Genomic DNA, 25,465 nt, shown 5'->3' with positions numbered 1-25,465 from the left:
AAGAGAGAAGTGACATCTGGGACAGCTAGCACACCTGCGGTGCAGTTCGGTGAGGGTTTGTAGGTTCATGTAAGGCGAAGTCTAAGGTGCCAGGATATCAGTGCCTATAGGCTCCTGTGAGGTAAATCCAGGCCTGATCTTGGTACTACAGGCCCCTTGAGCTAAAACAGGTAACTTGAAGGTGTGTACCATGCTTTAGCCTTTAATTTAGATTTGCCAATCTTACCTCCACCATGTAGTATGAGAGCTTACATTACCTACAGAATCTACTGCTTTGTTTATCAGCTTTTGTATCCTTGGGGCTAGAGCTGTACCATGTAGATAGGTTCCACTTCTCTGTCACTATTCACAGAGGAATGAGTTACTGTTTGTCTCTGCACTGCTCACACACACTCATTTTTCACAGATCATATGAGAACAGCTGAGGATTTTTTTTAGCTACAAAGAAAGGATCTGAAGAGAAAGACCTGTACTTTTTCCAGTACTTGCATGCGCCCCCACCAATTCAGAATGAGCTCTTCCTGGCTGCAATCTCTGTTTACGTTAGAACCAGGGGCGGACATACGGCCGTGCAGGCCGTGCCGCCGCACGAGGGCCCCTGAAGTTCCGTTTTCTTCAGGGGCCCATGGCATTAAGTATTTTTTTTTTTTTTTTTAATATTTTTTTTTTTTTTATTATTTTATTCCCGGGGGCCCCCCGACTCCTATCCTCCCTCCCTCCCTCACCTCGGGGGGCCCCCTCCCGATATGCGCGGCGGGAGAGCGAGCGAGCGGCAAATGCAGGAAGGGCTCTCCAGGCATCCGCTAGAGGCCCAGCCGCTTGGTCTCCAATATGTCTCCAGTTGGAGACATATTGGAGACTCAGCGGCTGGGCCTCTAGCGGATGCCTGGAGAGCCCTGAAGACTTCCTGCATTTGCCGCTCGCTCTCCCGCCGCGCATATCGGGAGGGGGCCCCCCGAGGTGAGGAAGGAAGGGAGGGAGGGAGGATAGGAGTCGGGCCCCCCACCCGGATAGCTACCCACCCGGCTACCTAACCACCTACCCACCCGGCTACCTACCTACCCACCCACCAGGCTTCCTACCTACCCACCCGACTACCTAACCACCCACCAGGCTTCCTACCTACCTACCCACCCGGCTACCTACCCACCCACCAGGCTTCCTACCTAACCACCCACCCAACTACCTAACCACCCACCCGGCTGCCTACCCACCCACCAGGCTTCCTACCTAACCACCCACCCAACTACCTAACCACCCACCCGGCTACCTACCCACCCGGCTACCTACCTACCTACCCGGCTACCTACCTAACCACCCACCCGGCTACCTACCTAACCACCCACCCGGCTACCTACCGGGCTAGTTACCAACCCACCCACCAGGCTACCTACCCACCCACCCGGCTACCCGGCTACCTACCTAACCACCCACCCGGCTACCTACCTAACCACCCACCTGGCTACCTACCTAACCACCCACCCGGCTACCTACCGGGCTAGTTACCAACCCACCCACCAGGCTACCTACCCACCCACCAGGCTACCTACCTACCCACCCACCAGGCTACCTACCCACCCACCAGGCTTCCTACCTACCCACCCAGCTACCTACCTACCCACCAGGCTACCTACCCACCCACCAGGCTACCTACCTACCCACCCACCAGGCTACCTACCCACCCACCAGGCTTCCTACCTACCCACCCGGCTACCTACCTACCCACCCGGCTACCTACCCACCCACCAGGCTTCCTACCTACCTAACCACCCACCCGGCTACCTACCTACCCACCCACCCGGCTACCCACCCACCAGGCTTCCTACCTAACCACCCACCCGGCTACCTACCTAACCACCCACCCGGCTACCTACCGGGCTAGTTACCAACCCACCCACCAGGCTACCTACCCACCCACCCGGCTACCCACGCACCCACCAGGCTACCTACCTACCCACCCACCGGGCTACCTACCTACCTACCGGGCTAGTTACCCACCCACCCACCAGGCTACCTACCCACCCGGCTACCTACCCACCCACCCACCAGGCTACCTACCCACCCACCCACCAGGCTACCAACCCACCCACTCACCCACCCACCCACCAGGCTACCAACCCACCCACCCACTCACCCACCCACTAGGCTACCTATCCACCCAACCACCCATGGGAGCTGCGCGTCGGATGGAGGCTGGGACAGGAGGTCTGCTGCTGCAGGTGAGTAAATGTTTTTGTTTTATTTATATTAGCAGGTGTATGTTCTGGGCAGGTCTGCCACATGATTGCATGTATTTTCTTCGCAAATCTGCCGACATGATTGCACGTATTTTCTGGGCATATCTGCCGACTTGTTTGCACGTATTTTCTGGGCATATCTGCCGACTTGATTGCATGTATTTTCTGGGCATATCTGCCGACTTGTTTGCACGTATTTTCTGGGCATATCTGCCGACTTGATTGCACGTATTTTCTGGGCATATCTGCCGACTTGATTGCACGTATTTTCTGGGCATATCTGCCGACTTGATTGCACATATTTTCTGGGCATATCTGCCGACATGATTGCACGTATTTTCTGGGCATATCTGCCGACATGATTGCACGTATTTTCTGGGCATATATGTGTATTTTCTTGAGAAAACCTGCACAATTATGTGAATTTTCTGGGGAAAGGGTCACCAAAACTTGGGCCCACTGTCTTTGCGTTGCACTTTTCAAGGGAACCTGAGGTGAGAATAATATTGAGGCTGCCATATTTCTCTCCTTTTAAGCAATACCAGTTGCCTGGCTGCCGTGCTGGTCCTCTGCCTCTTATTCTTTCAACCATAGACCCTGAACAAGCATGCAGCAGGTCAGGGGTTTCTGACAATATTGTCAGAACTGAGAAGATTAGCTGCATGCTTGTTGCTGGTGTAATTCAGTTTATTACTGCAGCCAAATAGATCAGCAGGGCCGCCAGGCAACTAGTATTGTTTAAAAGGAAATAAACCCTCACCCCGGGTTCGCTTTAAGTTACAGTTAGCTCCGCCCTCATCCGGTCATTGCCACGCCCATTTTTTTGCCGCGGCGCTACGCGCCGCAGGTTCTATCCACTAATTTTTGCCGCGGCGCGCTTCGCGCGCCGCAGGTTGTAGCCACGCCCATATTTTGCCGCGGCGCGCTACGCACACCGCAGGTCATAGGGGGCCCACAATTACAATTTTGCACAGGGGCCCACTGCTGGCTGTGTCCGCCACTGGTTAGAACTGAGCAAGGCAGAGAGACACAGGAGCTGCTGATGAGTTATTTACACACTATTTGAAGCTATATCACTGCTTTCTATCCTTCTGAACACATTTTACTCACAGGATTAGTCAGTAAGGACTGTTTCTGTATGCTGGATGTGCTGGACACAGTCCTTCATAGTAATGCCCACAATGAAGATGTTCTCTGTAAATGCCATATTTTCTTCACACAAAAATCCTTTGAATTGCTATTTGCTAGTAATTACTGGAAATGTATGTGGCATTTAGAATTTTAGTTAATTTTGATAGTTGTACTTTAAGCTTAGCTGGCTTTCCTGGCCAGCATTTATGAGCCTTGGGCACCCATTACCCTATTACTACCTCACCACTTCCCTGGACCATTTGTGGTAGGTACTAACCACTATAGGCTGAACCCAACCCCCCCCCCCCCCCACACACACACACACACATACATACATACACACACACACACACACACACACACACACACACACACACACACACAAAATGTTCTGACCCAGTCAATTGCAATTTGGCCCTAGTAAAAGTCACTCTCATAACCGAAGGCTTGCTGATTCTTCTGGCCTCCAATGCAGCACCTTCAAAAACTGACTGATCACTTGCTGCCTAATATGTCCATAATATGTCTATATAGCACAACAGGGCAGTGTAACATTTATCTGCTTCCAGTGCTGGGCGGGACCTCTGCTTCTATTCACTGCAGCAGTACATGCATTGTGCTGAATACTTGCATATGGCTCTTTACTGTTCCTGCATGCATGGGCCTTTCTAGCCTTCTTGTCACTCCAGGCATGGAATCCTGTGTAAAAACACACACACACACACACACACGCACACGCACACGCACACGCACACGCACACACACACACACACACACACACACACACTCTCTCTCTCTCTCTCTCTCTCTAAAGAATATAAGCAATTGTGCCATATAGGGTAGACAGGGGTCGAGTCCTGCGTGGACGCGGGTGGACGACGTCCACTTGCTTTTTTCAGAGAGTGGACGCCATCCACCCTGGCATGTGTGGAGAGGACCAGCGCAGTGGAAGGAGAGCTGTGCGGACAGCGGGGAAGGGGGGACATCTCCCCCCCTCCTTCCCTCACCTTAGCGCTCTCCCTCCCTCGCTGTCCCCTCCAGAACTAATGTGCGGCGGCTGGCAGTGGGCGGGACTTAGCTCTACCTCGATCCGGGTAAGATCTGCTTGCGGCTGCTCTGGTCTAGACCAGACCAGACTAGCGGCAGTGTAGTGCTCCCTCTTGTGCCGGAACGAGGAAGAGGTATGTACCGCCCGCTGCCAGCCGCCGCACATTAGTTCTGGAGGGGACAGCGAGGGATGGAGAGCCCTAAGGTGAGGGAAGGGGGGGGGGAGATGGCCCCCCTTCCCCACTGTCCGCACAGCTCTCCTTCCACTGCTCTGGTCCCCTCCTGCTGGGGGACACCTGACAACCTATTCTGGGGACATATACCCCTGCCTACATATACTGGGACATATACCCCTGCCTACATATACTGGGCACATATACCCCTGCCTACATATACTGGGGACATATACCCCTGGCTACATATACTGGCCACATATACCCCTGGCTACATATACTGGTACATATACCCCTGGCTACATATACTGGGCACATATACCCCTGCCTACATATACTGGGCACATATACCCCTGCCTACATATACTGGGCACATATACCCCTGCTACATATACTGGGCACATATACCCCTGACTACATATACTGGGCACATATACCCCTGCCTACATATACTGGGGACATATACCCCTGGCTACATATACTGGACACATATACCCCTGCCTACATATACTGGGACATATACCCCTGCCTACATATACTGGGCACATATACCCCTGCCTACATATACTGGGCACATATACCCCTAGCTACATATACTGGACACATATACCCCTGGCTACATATACTGGGCACATATACCCCTGGCTACATATACTGGGCACATATACTCCTGACTACATATACTGGGGACATATACCCCTGCCTACATATACTGGGGACATATACCCCTGCCTACATATACTGGGGACATATACCCCTGCCTACATATACTGGGACATATACCCCTGGCTACATATACTTGGCACATATACCCCTGACTACATATACTGGGTACATATACCCCTGGCTACATATACTGGGACATATACCCCTGGCTACATATACTGGGACATATACCCCTGGCTACATATACTGGGCACATATACCCCTAACTACATATACTGGGCACATATACCCCTAACTACATATACTGGGGACATATACCCCTGACTACATATACTGGGGACATATACCCCTGCCTACATATACTGGGGACATATACCCCTGCCTACATATACTGGGACATATACCCCTGCCTACATATACTGGGCACATATACCCCTGCCTACATATACTGGGGACATATACCCCTGGCTACATATACTGGGCACATATACCCCTGGCTACATATACTGGGACATATACCCCTGGCTACATATACTGGGACATATACCCCTGGCTACATATACTGGGCACATATACCCCTAACTACATATACTAGGCACATATACCCCTAACTACATATACTGGGGACTACTATACTCCTGACTACATATACTGGGCACATATACCCCTGCCTACATATACTGGGGACATATACCCCTGGCTACATATACTGGGCACATATACCCCTGACTACATATACTGGGCACATATACCCCTGACTACATATACTGGGGACATATACCCCTGCCTACATATACTGGGGACATATACCCCTGCCTACATATACTGGGACATATACCCCTGCCGACATATACTGGGCACATATACCCCTGGCTACATATACTGGGCACATATACCCCTGGCTACATATACTGGGCACATATACCCCTGGCTACATATACTGGGCACATATACCCCTGACTACATATACTGGGGACATATACCCCTGGCTACATATACTGGGTACATATACCCCTGGCTACATATACTGGGACATATACCCCTGGCTACATATACTGGAACATATACTCCTGGCTACATATACTGGGCACATATACCCCTAACTACATATACTAGGCACATATACCCCTAACTACATATACTGGGGACTACTATACTCCTGACTACATATACTGGGCACCTATACCCCTGGCTACATATACTAGGCAACTATACCTCTGGCTACATATCTTTGGGACTACTATACTCATGGCTACTTATACTGGGGACACCTATAGACCTGGCTACCTGGGGGTACCTATTTTGGGGGAACTGCTCTCAGATTATCTGCATTTTTGTGGAACCGCTGTTATGTATTTTGGGGAACAGCTGCCAGATTATGTGTATGTTAGGGGAACGGCTGCTGCTGCCAGATTACGCGTATTTTGGGGAACTGCTGCCAGATTGTGTGTGTTTGGGGGACCACTGCTGCCAGATTATATGTATTTTGGGTGTTACGTGTATTTTGGGTGATCCACTGCCAGGTTTTGCGTATTTTGGGGAACTGCTTCCAAATTATGTGTATGTTGGGGGAACTTCTGCTGCCACATTGTCTATTTTGGGGGAAACACTGCCATTTTATCTGTATTCTGGAGGAACTTCTACCAGATTATGTGTCTTTTTGGTGAAATGCTGTCGGATTACATCTATTTTTAGGGGATACACTACGGCAGAGCTCAAACTTCCCTGGCAGACCTTTTACATCTCTGCTAAGGTCATGTATATTTGGCCCCACCCGTGACCACGCCCACGTTATGCTTGCCCACGCCCCTTTTTTGGCGCGGGTTTTTAGCGTGAGTCCACTCACTTCTTTTTCCAGGACTTGACCCCTGGGGTATAAGCATAATGCAGGGAGTCCATGAGATACTAACAACCTGCTGATCCTGTCTTTTACCGTTGCACACCCCCTCCATGCACTACACCAGCTTAGTGTGTAAATGCAGAGTATAGTGCAGCAGGAGCTGTCCTCTCACCTCTCAGCTGGAGTCCAGTACTGTGCTTCCACCTATCCACTCACCACTCAACCTAGTGCCCAGCATCTCTTACCGGATGTAGCGTGATTACACGCTACATGAGGAGAGTAAGGTGCCAGCACTAGAGGGAGTAGAAAACAGACAGGCACAGCACTGGACTCCAGAGGGGAGGTTAGAGCTAGTGTTGGGCGAACAGTGTTCGCCACTGTTCGGGTTCTGCAGAACATCACCCTGTTCGGGTGATGTTCGAGTTCGGCCGAACACCTGACGGTGCTCGGCCAAACCGTTCGGCCATATGGCCGAACTAAGAGCGCATGGCCGAACGTTCCCCGAACGTTCGGCTAGCGCTGTGATTGGCCGAACGGGTCACGTGGTTCGGACCCGAACGCGCTCTGATTGGCCGAACGGTCACGTGGTTCGGGTAAATAAATACCCGAACCACGTCATATCTCCGCCATTTGTCTGTGGGTTTAGCTTTGGGTAGGCAGGCAGGGTAGTTCGCGCTCCAGCCACGCTAGCCAGGGTCCCCCCTGTCATTGTGTCACTGCTGGGAACAGTAGTACACCGCTTGCTCAGCCACACTATATAGCATTCTGTTTACTGCCACTCTGTGTACCTCGCTCAGCCACACTATATAGCATTCTGTTTACTGCCACTCTGTGTCTGCTGGGAATAGTAGTACACCGCTTGCTCAGCCACACTATATAGCATTCTGTTTACTGCCACTCTGTGTACCTCGCTCAGCCACACTATATAGCATTCTGTTTACTGCCACTCTGTGTCTGCTGGGAATAGTGGTACACCGCTCGCTCAGCCACACTATATAGCATTCTGTTCACTGTTCTGTGTCTGCTTGGAATAGTGGTACACCGCTCGCTCAGCCACACTATATAGCATTCTGTTTACTGTTCTGTGTCTGCTGGGAATAGTGGTACACCGCTCGCTCAGCCACACTATATAGCATTCTGTTTACTGTTCTGTGTCTGCTGGGAATAGTGGTACACCGCTCGCTCAGCCACACTATATAGCATTCTGTTCACTGTTCTGTGTCTGCTGGGAATAGTGGTACACCGCTCGCTCAGCCACACTATATAGCATTCTGTTCACTGTTCTGTGTCTGCTGGGAATAGTGGTACACCGCTCGCTCAGCCACACTATATAGCATTCTGTTTACTGTTCTGTGTCTGCTGGGAATAGTGGTACACCGCTCGCTCATCCACACTATATAGCATTCTGTTCACTGTTCTGTGTCTGCTGGGAATAGTGGTACACCGCTCGCTCAGCCACACTATATAGCATTCTGTTCACTGTTCTGTGTCTGCTGGGAATAGTGGTACACCGCTCGCTCAGCCACACTATATAGCATTCTGTTCACTGTTCTGTGTCTGCTGGGAATAGTGGTACACCGCTCGCTCAGCCACACTATATAGCATTCTGTTTACTGTTCTGTGTCTGCTGGGAATAGTGGTACACCGCTCGCTCAGCCACACTATATAGCATTCTGTTTACTGTTCTGTGTCTGCTGGGAATAGTGGTACACCGCTCGCTCAGCCACACTATATAGCATTCTGTTTACTGTTCTGTGTCTGCTGGGAACAGTAGTACACCGCTCGCTCAGCCAGAGTATATAGCATTGTGTTTACTGCCACTCTGTGTACACCGCTCAGCCAGACTATATACCATTGTTTACTGACACTCTGTGTACACCGCTCAGCCAGACTATATACCATTGTTTACTGACACTCTGTGTACACCGCTCAGCCAGACTATATACCATTGTTTACTGACACTCTGTGTACACCGCTCAGCCAGACTATATACCATTGTTTACTGCCACTCTGATTCTGCTGGGAACAGTAGTACACCGCTCGCTCAGCCAGACTATATAGCATTGTGTTTACTTCCACTCTGTGTCTGCTGGGAACAGTAGTACACCGCTCACCCGCCACTGTATAGCATTGTGCTCTGTGTCACTGCTGACAATAGTGGTACACCGCTCACCCACCACTGTATAGCATTTCTGTACTGCCACTGTACTGCTGCCAGTCAGCGTGTACTTTAAGGATAAGTGAAATGAGGAAGAAATCCGGTGAAAGAGGGAGGGGCAAGGGAAGAGGTGTTTCCCCTGACGGTTCACGTACAGGCCACAGGGGAGCACCCAAGAAAACCCACTCAATACTGCCCATGTTGTCCAGGACAACAACCCTCACAGATCCAAAAGAACAGGACCAGATAATTACTTGGATGACCTCTCAAGCGTCCAGCAGTGGGTTAAGCAGCACCAGCACATCACGCACGAGGTCCGAGTCCTCAGCCAGTTAAAGTCTGGGCTTTCTTTGAAGACTGCACTGAGGATGTTACCATGGCGATTTGCAAGGTGTGCAAGACCCGCCTGAGCAGGGGGAAAAGTATTAACAACCTCTCCACCACCAGCATGAGCCGCCACATTCTATCCAAACATCCCACTCTGTGGGCAAACGCGGCAGGACAGGGTACCACCAGCAACACTGCCTCCCTTGGGTTCACCAGACTCACCACCAGACCCGCCTCAGCAGCAGCAGTAGCCCAGCCATTGCGTGGTTCACAACATTCACAAACATCAGACGATGCTGACACTGTCACTTTCCGGACTAGTGCTCTTGAGGTCTCCCAGTGTTCATCAAACACAACAACCAACAGCCCTTCGGTGTGCAGCGCTACGGTTGAGTTGTCTGTCTCTGAGATGTTTGAGCACAAGAGGAAATTGCCAGCAAATGACCCCCGGGCCGTGGCAGTAACAGCCAGCCAGCATAGCCAAGCTTCTGGCCTGCGAAATGCTGCCATATCGAGTGGTGGAGACAAACAGCTTCAAGGGCATGATGTCAGTGGCCATCCCACGTTACGTGGTTCCCAGCCGCTACCACTTTGCGCGCTCTGCAGTGCCTGAGTTGCATGAGCACGTGGTCAGCTAAATAACCCGAAGCTTGAAGAATGCCGTTGCCTGCAAGGTTCACCTCACCACTGACACCTGGACGAGTGCGTTCGGCCAGGGTCGATACATCTCCCTTACCGCGCACTGGGTGAACCTTGTGGAGCCTGGCAGCGATTCCTCACCTGCTACGGCGCGGGTGTTGCCCACGCCGCAAACAGCTGGATAACAACAGCAGCACCTACCTCTCTGACTCCTTCTCCTCCAACGCATCTCAAAGCTGTACCTCATCCGGAAATGCTAACCCAGCACCAGCAGCAGTAGGATCGTGGAAGCAGTGCAGCACAGCTGTTGGCATGCGTCAGCAAGCGTTGCTGAAGCTGATCTGCCTTGGGGATAAGCAGCACACAGGGGAGGAAATTTGGAGGGGAATAAAGGAACAGACGGATTTGTGGCTGGCACCGCTGGACCTGAAACCGGGCATGAAGCTAGACACCTGGCACGAACTGGCAATGTACGCAATAGAGGTGCTGGCTTGCCCGGCAGCCAGCGTTATGTCGGAACGCTGTTTCAGTGCTGCCGGAGGCATCATCACAGATCGGCGTATCCGCCTCTCCACAGAAAATGCAGACCGTCTGACTCAAATTAAAATGAATCAATCCTGGATTGGAAACGACTACGCAACACTCCAGGACCCCAACCAAGTAACATGACCGATGAACATCTGGGATGGTTTAGCGTTTCCGGTCCCTGTTTATTGAACCTCTCATCTGTATTACATTTATGACTGCATGGCGGCAAAAAGCATTGCTGCTATATCCGCACGCTTTTTGTCCTCATGCAAGGCCTGGGTTGTTGTGTCTCACAAAGCGTGGCCTTCTCCTCCTGCGCCTCCTCCTGTTCCATCACGTGTGCTGCTGCTGCTGCTGCTGCTGCTGGGTTACCGTTGCCGGTCCCTGTTTATGGAACCTCTTATCTTTATTACATTTATGACTACATGGCGGTACAAAGCATGCTATCCGCACGCTTTTTGTCCTCATGCAAGGCCTGGGTTGTTGTGTCTCACAAAGCGTGGCCTTCTCCTCCTGCGCCTCCTCCTGTTCCATCACGTGTGCTGCTGCTGGGTTAGCGTTGCCGCGTGGTCCCTGTTTATTGAACCACTTATCTTTATTACATTTATGACTGCATGGTGGTACAAAGCATGCTATCCGCACGCTTCTTGTCCTCATGCAAGGCCTGGGTTGTTGTGTCTCAAAGCGTGGCCTTCTCCTCCTGCGCCACCCTCCTCCTGTTCCATCACGTGTGCTGCTGCTGGGTTAGCATTACCGGTCCCTTTTCCTGGAACCTCTTATATGTATTACATTTATGACTGCATGCCGACAAAAAGCATGTTACCTGTGCAAAGAAAACAGACATTTCCCGCATTTAAAAGACAGTTTTCCCTTTGAAACTTTAAAATCGATTTTCTCAAAAACTATAAGCTCTTTTTGCTAAAAAAAATTTTCCTCTTGTACCCACTCCCAAGGTGCACATACCCTGTAAATTTGGGGTATGTAGCATGTAAGGAGGCTTTACAAACCACAAAAGTTCGGGTCCCCATTGACTTCCATTATGTTCGGAGTTCGGGTCGAACACCCGAACATCGCGGCCATGTTCGGCCTGTTCGGCCCGAACCCGAACATCTAGATGTTCGCCCAACACTAGTTAGAGCACAGCTTCTGCTGCACTATACAAGGGGACAGAGGGAGGCACAAAAGGGGGCATAAGGAGGCACAAATGGGGACAGGAGGAGGCACACTGGGACAGAGGGAGGCACAGAGGGACACACACATCCACAAGGCAACTTAGGCAGGCGCCTACGGCCTGGAGAGAGTCTAGGGACCCTGTTTATGCTAACACTCAACAAATCCTGCCAAAAAAGCTAGGTGGCCATCAAGGGTGGGTCCAAAGTCATTGCTTGTCTAGGGCACCATTTCACCTTAATCTATCTTTGGCATGTAGGCAAAGGTGACACAGGGGGATTGAAGGTGGCACAAGGAGACAGAAGGAGGCACAAAGGAAGACAGAAGAAGGCCCAAAGGGAGACAGAAGAAGGCACAAGGGGACAGAGGGACCCATGGTGGGCAGAGGTGGCACAGGGGGACTGAAGGTGGCACAAGGAGACAGAAGGAGGCACATGGGGACAGAAGGAGGTACAAACACCTGTGGGAGCGTGGCTTCATTCAGGAGGCATGGCTTAGCTTGGGCGGGGCTTAGTTTAGAAGGCAGGGCTTAATCATGGCCACCCTAAGCACCAATGGCCCTCCAGGTAGGGGCCAGGAATTACGGTGACCATACGTCCCGCTTTACCCGGGACGCGTCCTGCCTTCGGGGGGCGCTGTCCCAGGCTGCATGAGGTCCCGGGAAACGTCCCGCTTTTAGCAGCGGGACGTCCCGGCCTCGGGACTCTGACCACCGTACAATGAACTAGCCGCAGCGTCTACTAGACGCTGCGCTAGTTCATTCCCCGCAGCCCCGCTCCAGCCTGCATTGTCCTCCTCCGGCAGGCAGAGCAGGGCTACAGGAAGATGGCGTCCGGAGGCGGAGCCCTGTACTGGAGACTATTTGTCTCCAGTACAGGGCTCCGCCTCCAGACGCCATCTTGCCGTAGCCCTGCTCTGCCTGTGAGAGGCTAAGCGGGAGATTGAAGATCGTCCAGGCCAGGGGGAGCTGCACACACCAGAGGCCGGCTGCGTGAGGGGACGTCTTCTGCCTGGTGAGTAAATGCTTTTTCTTGCAGGTGAAGTGTTTGCCCACATTGTGTACATTTTGTACTGACATGTTTGCCCAAATTGTGTTCATTTTGTACTGACATGTTTGCCCGCATTGCGTTTATCTTGTACTGACATGTTTGCCCGCAGTGCGTTTATCTTGTACTGACATGTTTGCCCGCCGTGTGTTCATTTTGTATTGACATGTTGCCCGCCGTGCGTTTATTTTGTACGGACATGTTTGCCCAAATTGTGTTCATTTTGTACTGACATGTTTGCCTACAGTGCGTTTATCTTGTACTGACATGTATGCCCGCAGTGCGTTTATCTTGTACTGACATGTTTGCCCGCAGTGCGTTTATCTTGTATTGACATGTATGCCCGCAGTGCGTTTATCTTGTACTGACATGTTTGCCCGCAGTGCGTTTATCTTGTACTGACATGTATGCCCGCAGTGCGTTTATCTTGTACTGACATGTTTGCCCGCAGTGCATTTATCTTGTACTGACATGTTTGCCCGCAGTGCGTTTATCTTGTACTGACATGTTTGCCGGCCGTGTGTTCATTTTGTATTGACATGTTGCCCGCCGTGCGTTTATTTTGTACGGACATGTTTGCCCAAATTGTGTTCATTTTCTACTGACATGTTTGCCTGCAGTGCGTTTATCTTGTACTGACATGTATGCCCGCAGTGCGTTTATCTTGTACTGACATGTTTGCCCGCAGTGCGTTTATCTTGTACTGACATGTATGCCTGCAGTGCGTTTATCTTGTACTGACATGTTTGCCCGCAGTGCGTTTATCTTGTACTGACATGTATGCCCGCAGTGCGTTTATCTTGTACTGACATGTATGCCCGCAGTGCGTTTATCTTGTACTGACATGTTTGCCCGCGGTGCGTTTATCTTGTACTGACATGTTTGCCCGCAGTGCGTTTTTCTTGTACTGACATGTATGCCCGCAGTGCGTTTATCTTGTACTGACATGTTTGCCCCCATTGCGTTTATTTTGTGCTGACATGTTTGCCCCCATTGCGTTTATTTTGTGCTGACATGTTTGCCCCCATTGCGTTTATTTTGTACTGACATGTTTGCCCCCATTGCGTTTATTTTGTACTGACATGTTTGCCCCCATTGCGTTTATTTTATGCTGACATGTTGCCCGCAATGCATTTATTTTGTGCTGACATGTTGCCCGCAATGCGTTTATTTTGTGCTGACATGTTGCCCACATTGCGTTTATTTTGTGGTGTCTGGGGTAACTGTTGCTGCATTTATTATTTAATGGTCATAGTTGGCTATGTTTGCTGCTTTGGGGTTATGACATACTATTAAATAGCATCACACAGTTTCTGCACACCTATGATGTGAATCCACGTTTGACCACATCACGGCGTAAACACTGCTTTCTTATGCCTCGCTGTTGCATCATTACGTTAGCTCCGCCCATAGAATGCCATGGCCACGCCCATTTTTCGTGCACGCTGCAGACACCACATTTTTCGGCGTGGCGCTTAGCGCGCCGCACCCCCTGTTTTTCGCCGCGCCGCGCTGCGCGTGCCGCAGCCGCCCCCCCCCCCCAATTCCCCCCGTCCCAGGTTGAGCCTACAAAAATCTGGTCACTCTACTGGAATGCCTATGCCTGAGAACACCCCTGCCTGCATGTCACACGATATATCTACAGGCATGCAGCACCGTGTGTGGCTGCAGTGAAAAAAGAAGGGGGCCCAACCCAGCACTGGAAGCAGGTTAATGTCACAGGGCTCTGTTTTGCTACTCTGCAGTATGACGGTGTCCTAGGAACAGGGGCAAACCCAGGATTTTCAATGGGGGGTGTCAGGAACCGGCCCGCGGCACGCCTGCGTATACGGTTCCCGACTGCGAATTTGACCAGATTAACCACTTGAGGACCTAGGGCTTTCTACCCCTTAAGGACCGGCCACTTTTTTTCCATTCAGACCACTGCAGCTTTCACGGTTTATTGCTCGCTCATACAACCTACCACCTAAATGAATTTTGGCTCCTTTTCTTGTCACTAATAAAGCTTTCTTTTAGTGCTATTTGATTGCTCCTGCGATTTTTACTTTTTATTATATTCAGCAAAAAAGACATGAATTTTGGCAAAAAAATGATTTTTTTAACTTTCTGTGCTGACAGTTTTCAAATAAAGTAAAATTTCTGTATACATGCAGCGCGAAAAATGTGGACAAACATGTTTTTGATTAAAAAAAACCCATTCAGTGTATATTTATTGGTTTGGGTAAAAGTTATAGCGTTTACAAACTATGGTGCAAAAAGTGAATTTTCCCATTTTCAAGCATCTCTGACTTTTCTGACCCTCTGTCATGTTTCATGAGGGGCTAGAATTCCAGGATAGTATAAATACCCCCCAAATGACCCCATTTTGGAAAGAAGACATCCCAAAGTATTCACTGAGAGGCATAGTGAGTTCATAGAAGATATTATTTTTTGTCACAAGTAAGCGGAAAATGACACTTTGTGAAAAAAAAAAAAAAAGTTTCCATTTCTTCTAACTTGCGACAAAAAAAAATGAAATCTGCCACGGACTCACCATGCTCCTCTCTGAATACCTTGAAGTGTCTACTTTCCAAAATGGGGTCATTTGTGGGGTGTGTTTACTGTCCTGACATTTTGGGGGGTGCTAAATTGTAAGCACCCCTGTAAAGCCTGAAGGTGCTCATTGGACTTTGGACCCCTTAGCGCAGTTAGGGTGCAAAAAAGTGCCACACATGTGGTATTGCCGTACTCAGGAGAAGTAGTATAATGTGTTTTGGGGTGTATTTTTACACATACCCATGCTGGGTGGGAGAAATATCTCTGTAAATGACAATTTGTTAATTTTTTTTACACACAATTGTCCATTTACAGAGATCTTTCTCCCACTCAGCATGGGTATGTGTAAAAATACACCACAAAACACATTATACTACTTCTCCTGAGTACGGCGATACCACATGTGTGGCACTTTTTTGCACCCTAACTGCGCTAAAGGGCCCAAAGTCCAATGAGTACCTTTAGAATTTCACAGGTCATTTTGAGAAATTTCGTTTCAAGACTACTCCTCACGGTTTAGGGCCCCTAAAATGCCAGGGCAGTATAGGAACCCCACAAATGACCCCATTTTAGAAAGAAGACACCCCAAGGTATTCCGTTAGGAGTATAGTGAGTTCATAGAAGATTTTATTTTTTTGTCAAAAGTTAGCGGAAATTGATTTTAATTGTGTTTTTTCACAAAGTGTCATTTTCCACTAACTTTTGACAAAAAATAAAATCTTCTATGAACTCACCATACTCCTAACGGAATACCTTGGGGTGTATTCTTTCTAAAATGGGGTCATTTGTGGGGTTCCTATACTGCCCTGGCATTTTAGGGGCCCTAAACCGTGAGGAGTAGTCTTGAAACGAAATTTCTCAAAATGACCTGTGAAATTCTAAAGGTACTCATTGGACTTTGGGCCCTTTAGCGCAGTTAGGGTGCAAAAAAGTGCCACACATGTGGTATCGCCGTACTCAGGAGAAGTAGTACAATGTGTTTTGGGGTGTATTTTTACACATACCCATGCTGGGTGGGAGAAATACCTCTGTAAATGGACAATTGTGTGTAAAAAAATCAAAAGATTGTCATTTACAGAGGTATTTCTCCCACCCAGCATGGGTATGTGTAAAAATACACCCCAAAACACATTATACTACTTCTCCCGAGTACGGCGATACCACATGTGTGGCACTTTTTTGCACCCTAACTGCACTAAGGGGCCCAAAGTGCAATGAGTACCTTTAGGATTTCACAGGTCATTTTTGTTTCAAGACTACTCCTCACGGTTTAGGGCCCCTAAAATGCCAGGGCAGTATAGGAACCCCACTAATGACCCCATTTTAGAAAGAAGACACCCCAAGGTATTCCGTTAGGAGTATGGTGAGTTCATAGAAGTTTTTATTTTTTTGTCACAAGTTAGCGGAAATTGATTTTAATAGTTTTTTTTCACAAAGTGTCATTTTCCGCTAACTTGTGACAAAAAATAAAATCTTCTATGAACTCACCATACTCCGTACGGAATACCTTTGGGTGTCTTCTTTCTAGAATGGGGTCATTTGTGGGGTTCCTATACTGCCCTGGCATTTTAGGGGCCCTAAACCGTGAGGAGTAGTCTTGAAACCAAATGTCGCAAAATGACCTGTGAAATCCTAAAGGTACTCATTGGACTTTGGGCCCCTTAGCGTACTTAGGGTGTAAAAAAGTGTCACACATGTGGTACCGCCGTACTCAGGAGAAGTAGTATAATGCGTTTTGGGGTGTATTTTTACACATACCCATGCTAAGTGGGAGAAATATCTCTGTAAATGACAATTGTTTGATTTTTTTACACACAATTGTCCATTTACATAGAAATTTCTCCCATCCAGCATGGGTATGTGTAAAAATACACCCCAAAACACATTATACTACTTTTCCTGAGTACAGCGGTACCACATGTGTGACAATTTTTTGCAGCCTAGGTGCGCTAAGGGGCCCAACGTCCTATTCACAGGTCATTTTGAAGCATTTGTTTTCTAGACTACTCCTCGCGGTTTAGGGCCCCTAAAATGCCAGGGCAGTATAGGAACCCCACAAGTGACCCCATTTTAGAAAGAAGACACCCCAAGGTATTCCGTTAGGTGTATGGCGAGTTCATAGAAGATTTTATTTTTTGTCACAAGTTAGTGAAAAATGACACTTTGTGAAAAAAAAACAATAAAAATTAATTTCCGCTAACTTTTGACAAAAATAAAATCTTCTATGAACTCGTCATACACCTAACAGAATACCTTGGGGTGTCTTTTTTTCTAAAATAGGGTCACTTGTGGGGTTCCTATACCGCCCTGGCATTTTACAGGCCCAAAACCGTGAGTAGTCTGGAAACCAAATGTCTCAAAATGACTGTTCAGGGGTATAAGCATCTGCAAATTTTGATGACAGGTGGTCTATGAGGGGGCGAATTTTGTGGAACCGGTCATAAGCAGGGTGGCCTTTTAGATGACAGGTTGTATTGGGCCTGATCTGATGGATAGGAGTGCTAGGGGGGTGACAGGAGGTGATTGATGGGTGTCTCAGGGGGTGGTTAGAGGGGAAAATAGATGCAATCAATGCACTGGGGAGGTGATCGGAAGGGGGTCTGAGGGGGATCTGAGGGATTGGCCGAGTGATCAGGAGCCCACACGGGGCAAATTGGGGCCTGATCTGATGGGTAGGTGTGCTAGGGGGTGACAGGAGGTGATTGATGGGTGTCTCAAGGTGTGATTAGAGGGGGGAATAGATGCAAGCAATGCACTGGCGAGGTGATCAGGGCTGGGGTCTGAGGGCATTCTGAGGGTGTGGGCGGGTGATTGAGTGCCCTAGGGGCAGATAGGGGTCTAATCTGATAGGTAGCAGTGACAGGGGGTGATTGATGGGTAATTAGTGGGTGTTTAGGGTAGAGAATAGATGGAAACACTGCGCTTGGGTGGTGATCTGATGTCGGATCTGCGGGCGATCTATTGGTGTGGGTGGGTGATCAGTTTGCCCGCAAGGGGCAGGTTAGGGGCTGATTGATGGGTGGCAGTGACAGCGGGTGATTGATGGGTGGAAGTGACAGGGGGTGATTGATGGGTGGCAGTGACAGGGGGTGATTGATGGGTGATTGATAGGTGATTGACAGGTAATCAGTGGGTTATTACAGGGGAGAACAGATGTAAATATTGCACTGGCGAATTGATAAGGGGGGGTCTGAGGGCAATCTGAGCGTGTAGGCGGGCGATTGGGTGCCCGCAAGGGGCAGATTAGGGTCTGATCTGATGGGTAACAGTGACAGGTGGTGATAGGGGGTGATTGATGGGTAATTAGTGGGTGTTTAGAGGAGAGAATAGATGTAAACGCTGCGCTTGGGTGGTGATCTGATGTCGGATCTGCGGGCGATCTATTGGTGTGGGTGGGTGATCAGATTGCCCGCAAGGGGCAGGTTAGGGGCTGATTGTTGGGTGGCAGTGACGGGGTGATTGATGGGTGATAGGTGATTGGCAGGTGATTGACAGGTGGTCAGTGGGTTATTACAGGGAAGGACAGATGTAATTAATGCACTGGCGAATTGATAAGGGGGGAGTCTGAGGGCAATCTGAGCGTGTGGGCGGGTGATTGGGTGCCCGCAAGGGGCAGATTAGGGTCTGATCTGATAGGTAACAGTGACAGGTGGTGATAGGGGGTGATTGATGGGTGATTGATGGGTAATTAGTGGGTGTTTAGAGAAGATAACAGATGTAAACAATACATTTGGGAGGTAATCTGACGGCGGGTTTGCGGGCGATCTAATGGTGTGGGTGGGTGATCAGATTGCCCGCAAGGGGCAGGTTAGGGGCTGATTGATTGGTGGCAGTGACAGGGGGTGATTGATGGGTGATAGGTGATTGGCAGGTGATTGACAGGTGATCAGTGGGTTATTACAGGGAAGAACAGATGTAATTAATGCACTGGTGAATTGATAAGGGGGGGTCAGAGGGCAATCTGAGCGTGTGGGCGGGTGATTGGGTGCCCGCAAGGGGCAGATTAGGGTCTGATCTGATAGGTAAAAGTGACAGGTGGTGATAGGGGGTGATTGATGGGTAATTAGTGTGTGTTTAGAGGAGAGAATAGATGTAAACAATGGATTTGGGAGGTGATCTGATGTCGGATCTGCGGGCGATCTATTGGTGTGGGGGGGTGATCAGATTGCCCGCAAGGGGCAGGTTAGGGGCTGGCTGATGGGTGGCAGTGACAGGGGGTGATTGACGGGTGATTGATGGGTGATTGACAGGTGATTGACAGGTGATTGACAGGTGATTGACAGGTGATCAGGGGGATAGATGCATACAGTAAACAGGGGGGGTGGTCTGGGGGGGGGGTCTGGGGAGAATCTGAGGGGTGGGGGGTGATCAGGAGGGGGCAGGGAGCAGGGTGGGGGATAAAAAAAAAATAGCGTTGACAGATAGTGACAGGGAGTGATTGATGGGTGATTAGGGGGGTGATTGGGTGCAAACAGGGGTCTGGGGGGTGGGCAGGGGGGGGTCTGATGGGTGCTGTGGGCGATCTGGGGCAGGGGGGGGGGAAAAATCAGTGTGCTTGGTGCAGACTAGGGTGGCTGCAGCCTGCCCTGGTGGTCCCTCGGACACTGGGACCACCAGGGCAGGAGGCAGCCTGTATAATACACTTTGTAAACATTACAAAGTGTATTATACACTTTGTATGCGGCGATCGCGGGGTTAACATCCCGCCGGCGCTTCCGTATGGCCGGCGGGATGTTGCGGCGGGTGAGCGGCGCCAGGCGGAGGCGGAGGATCGCGTCACTGATGACGCGATCGCTCCGCCCATGCCCCTACAAGGACCGCCGCCAATTGTCAATACGGCGGTCCTTGCGGGGTGCACTTCCCGGCCGCCAATTGTACATACGGCGGTCGGGAAGTGGTTAAGCGGGGCACAGCCTTATTTAAGCTACAAACAAGGCTGGGACCCCTCAAACTCTTCCCACTGCCACCACTAGCGTTGCTAGACACGTCCCCTCAGCTGTCGAGGGCTCAACACGCAAACTGCGTTTTCGTATTTGGGTCAGCTTTGCGCTTAGGCCAAATACGAGAGCGCACGCACACACACACCGTTGCAATCTTACACTATAGTGACGCACAACCACTAACAGTCGTTCCGAACGATACTGTTAGCTACTCGCACTGGCGTTTCGTACGTTGGGTCAGCTGCGCGCTGTAGGCCAACGTATGACAAACGCCCCCACACACAATGCAATTACAATTTCATATGGTAGTGTTGCTCAAGCATACAAATTAGGCATGGACTTATACACAGCTACACTGCAGTCTCTTCTAGGCTATGAGTGTTAGTTTAGTACAGCAGAAGTCAAGCTTATTAAATAATGATTTAATATTCCAGAAAAACATAGAACAGTGCAGAACTTAATATATACAAAAAGATTACAAAAAACAAAGTAAAAATAGTTACAAGATAAAAGTTACAAAGATAACACACACGGATATTTGCGTAAAAATAAACGGGGGAAAAAAGAACGTTACCAGCTTAGGTTAGAACGTTGTTTGACGGGAGGACGCCGTTTCGACCAGGAGTCGCGATCATCCCTAGCTATTCGCTACCTCCGAGAGAAGACACCGGTGGCTGTCCTGGGCCAGCTTAAATAGTCCGAAGTGTCCCCTGGGGCATTTAATGTCCAGCCCCCAGGAACTAATGCAGTTTCCCCGTTTGTGACATCACCGAACGCTTGTCATAATCTTTCTTGTGATATGCAAACTTCAAAGGGGTTCCTGCTTTAGCTTCTTGAAGTTTGGCAGGATACAATCTCACCCATTGAACTCTGCAGACATCAAAAAGCTTCCTCCACATTATTTCCTTGGTTAAAGTGTATTTTAGCACATCCATGAAAAGATTGAATTTTGGTTACAGGTAGCAGTTTGCCTGTAATCCTGTAGACAGACGCAGACAATCACACCTGGGACAGCAGATCAAAAGTGACTGCTAGTGGCTTAATGAGCCGCTTCCTTGCCTATTGAAGGTGACTGGTCTTATTCACTGAAGACCTCTTTAGATGAAAATGTAGGTCTAGTGACCCACCCACACAAATACATGAACAGTCCATGAATCTAGCCTGCATATCTACACCTTTGACATACCACAGCAGATATAAAAATGGGAAAATGAAAATATATTACTGTATTATCCTTAACAACATCCGCACCCCAATATATCACCACACCTCCCCTCTTTAGAATGGGGCAAGGCAGATGATCTTCCCAGATTATCCTGCCTGCGCCTACATTGTTAGTTCTGCTTGAAGGGACAACCCGTCCGCATTCCCATGATTGCTCCCCTTCCAGATAGCGCTTGCAGGTGAGTCTAACGAATCATCCTGCCAAAGCCTACATTGACGGCCTGGCCGGGTGGGGTAACCCTTTAGCTCCAAGCTACAGGACCGGAAAGCTAGGTCAGGTTGCTGCAATGTGTCGTTGCCCCTGGCAACCGGACGTAACCAACCAGGGGAATGAGGGTCAGTGACGACCGTGAATTCGCAACCATAGAGACGGTGCTGCAGCTGGGGAAGGGTCCCAACCGTCGCTACACGCACTTCCTCTATAGTGGCAGGAGCTATCTCTCGGTCCCTTTGGGGAACGATTATCTGCCGGTCTGCCTCCTCCACTTCGGACAGCTCAGAGGGAATAACTTCCCAGGACCCTCTCAGCCCGCCCCTCCCAGCTGGTGACCTGCTGGCTAGCCCCCTGAGCTCTTCCAGGCTGCTGTCAAATCGAACAGCCCCAGAGAGCTCAGTGCTGCCTGTCACACATTCCAGGAAGGCTGCAGACGGAGAGGCTCCTGGGCCCTCCGGGCCAGGTTCCGGATTGGATGTGGCTGACCCAGCAACATTTGCCACTTCGGTGGGCAGTCCCTGTGCTGTAGACCCGCCAGCGCTGCGGGTTACCACTGCAGCGGAGGGAGCGTCCACATTACACGTATCATAAACCACATCACCTTTGGTCTGGAAACCATCTGAAGGGGAAGGATCTGGCCTAGTGCCATCTGCCCCTCCAGTGGACAGTCCACCTGCTGCAGCCAAGCGAGCGCCACTGGTTACTTCTGCAGCTGACGGAGTGTCCACATGACACACAGCATTATGTAGTACAACACATATGACATCAGCATTATCAGCCCTACATATATTGTCATTTGGGACATCACATAAAACATCAACATTATCTGCAGCATTACACCCATTGCTACGCAGCACTTCACAAGTATCATCAACAGTTCCTGCCTCGATCGCCTCGATAGTCCGTGCGTCATAAATGACCTCATCAGTTTCTGCATTCTTGGTATCAACAGGTTCCACTCCAGGCCTAGACACTGGAGACTCACTAGGGCTGGCTTCTAGTACACAGTCCATAGCCCCTGGGGCCTCGCCAGCATTCCCCACTTGCACAGCATTATCAAACAGTACCTTGCAAGAGTCCTGAACTTCTGCTGGGGGTGCAGGCCCCACAGGGTTTGGGGTAGGCTCATACCGGGCCACTAACCGTCCCAGGTCAACACCCAGCAAAATGTTGGTGGGGATTTTGTCAGTTACCCCAACTTCTTTCAGTCCGCTGCCGGCCCCCCAATTCAGGTGGACCAAGGCGGTGGGTATGGCTGGGGTGACACCCCCAATTCCTCTGACACCAATCATTTTCCCAGGTATGTACTGCTCCGGGTTCACAAGCTGGGGATGTATGAGAGTCACTTCTGCTCCAGTGTCTCTCAGCCCAGTGGCAACTATACCCCCAACCGTGACAAGCTGAAGATTCTCTGCATAGCCAGTGGCATTCCTGGTAGCACACAAAGCCGTTGGGACTTCACTGGGGTTTGAGGCCTCACTGGATTTTGGGGCCTCCCTCTTCCTCTCTGGGCACGTCATGCTGATATGACCCACCCTGTCTGTCACATACAAAGCATTTCCGAGTGTCAGTGGTTGGTTGCCTGAATCCAGGAGACAGCGGTGCTTGCCTCCTCCGGGTGCTGGGTGACACAGGTTTAGCAATCTGTTCTCCCCTCCAGCTGGGCGTAGTAGTCCTCCGGGACTCAGGTGCTCTATGGGCGGTGTAGGAATCGGCCATTTCCGCAGCCTCATCCACTGTCTTTGGTTCTCGATCCAGCACAAACAGCCGGACATCAACAGGACACGTGTGTAGGAACTGGTCTTTTATCATCAGCTCCTGCAGGGCATCCAAGGTTTTAACTGACAGTCCTTTTAGCCACTGCTGGAAGGCAGTGCGCAGGTTGCACGCATGATCCAGGTAGCTGTCATTAAGACCTCGCTGCACTGTCCTGAAACGTTTGCGATACACTTCTGGCGTGAGGTGGTATTGCGCAATAATGGCTTTCTTAATTGCCTCAAAGTCTGTTTCTTCCTCCTGGGGGAGACTCACAAACGCCTCCAGGGCCTTGCCTCTCAGCCCTGGTGTGAGATATCTTGCCCACTGCTCACGGGGCACCCCATACTGCCGACAAGTCCTTTCAAACCCCTGTAGGAAAGTGTCTATGTCAGAGTCCTTGTCCATAGCGGGGAACTTATCCAGGGGGATTCTCTGGACTCGCTCACCTTCGCGTTCTGCAGGTCCAGCAGACCGGTTCTGCTGCTGAAGTTTAGCCAGCTCCAGCTGGTGTTGCCGTTCAGCTCTTCCCTCCTCTGCCCGGAGTCTGTCCCTCTCGGCCTGGAGTCTTTCACTCTCGGCCTGGCGTCGCTGTGCAACTTGTTCCCTTTCGGCCTGGAGTCGCTGTGCCGCTTGTTCCTTCTCTGCCTGTCGGTGCAGTAGGATCAGCTTTAGGCGCAGTTCAGGATCAGCCGAGTTCAATAGCTGTAGATCAGCTTCCAGAGATGTCATCTCTGTGTCCGGTGGATCATCCAGGACATCGTCTCCCCTCGCATTCTGTGGCGGGAGCGATTCCTCCTCTGGCGTGTCGTGAGCTGCATCCGCTGACGTTGAAGCACGGGCTTGCTCTGCCTCATCATACTCCTCGAGCGCAAGAACTAACTGCTCCTTAGTCTGGCCGCTCACCGTCTCGATGCCTTTGTGCTCACACAGGTTGAGTAGTATCTCCTTGTTTTGCCTTGCATAGCTGGATGCTTTCTGAGCCATCGTGTTGCGAAAAAGAAAAAGAAAAAAGGGGGGGAGGGAAAGCAAATACCAAGTGTGTATCTTTGAACAAAAAAAACGTATATAGATTCTGCACTGAGTAGACTTCTGTAGGCTAGTTGCTTCTAGCAAGCTTCCAGCCTTTAGTACTCAGAATAGCGAGCTAAACTGCGTACTAATGTACCAAACGATCCCACCGCTGCCACCAATTATGTCAGGAACCGGCCCGCGGCACGCCTGCGTATACGGTTCCCGACTGCGGGTTTGACCAGATTAAGCGGGGCACAGCCTTATTTAAGCTGCAAACAAGGCTGGGACCCCTCAAACTCTTCCCACTGCCACCACTAGCGTTGCTAGACACGTCCCCTCAGCTGTCGAGGGCTCAACACGCAAACTGCGTTTTCGTATTTGGGTCAGCTTTGCGCTTAGGCCAAATACGAGAGCGCACGCACACACACACCGTTGCAATCTTACACTATAGTGACGCACAACCACTAACAGTCGTTCCGAACGATACTGTTAGCTACTCGCACTGGCGTTTCGTACGTTGGGTCAGCTGCGCGCTGTAGGCCAACGTATGACAAACGCCCCCACACACAATGCAATTACAATTTCATATGGTAGTGTTGCTCAAGCATACAAATTAGGCATGGACTTATACACAGCTACACTGCAGTCTCTTCTAGGCTATGAGTGTTAGTTTAGTACAGCAGAAGTCAAGCTTATTAAATAATGATTTAATATTCCAGAAAAACATAGAACAGTGCAGAACTTAATATATACAAAAAGATTACAAAAAACAAAGTAAAAATAGTTACAAGATAAAAGTTACAAAGATAACACACACAGAT

This window comes from Hyperolius riggenbachi, chromosome 5 (assembly GCF_040937935.1).
Source record: "Hyperolius riggenbachi isolate aHypRig1 chromosome 5, aHypRig1.pri, whole genome shotgun sequence".
In the NCBI taxonomy this organism is placed as follows: domain Eukaryota; kingdom Metazoa; phylum Chordata; class Amphibia; order Anura; family Hyperoliidae; genus Hyperolius; species Hyperolius riggenbachi.
The sequence above is the reverse complement of the archived record's forward strand: the minus strand, read 5'-3'. Positions refer to the sequence as shown.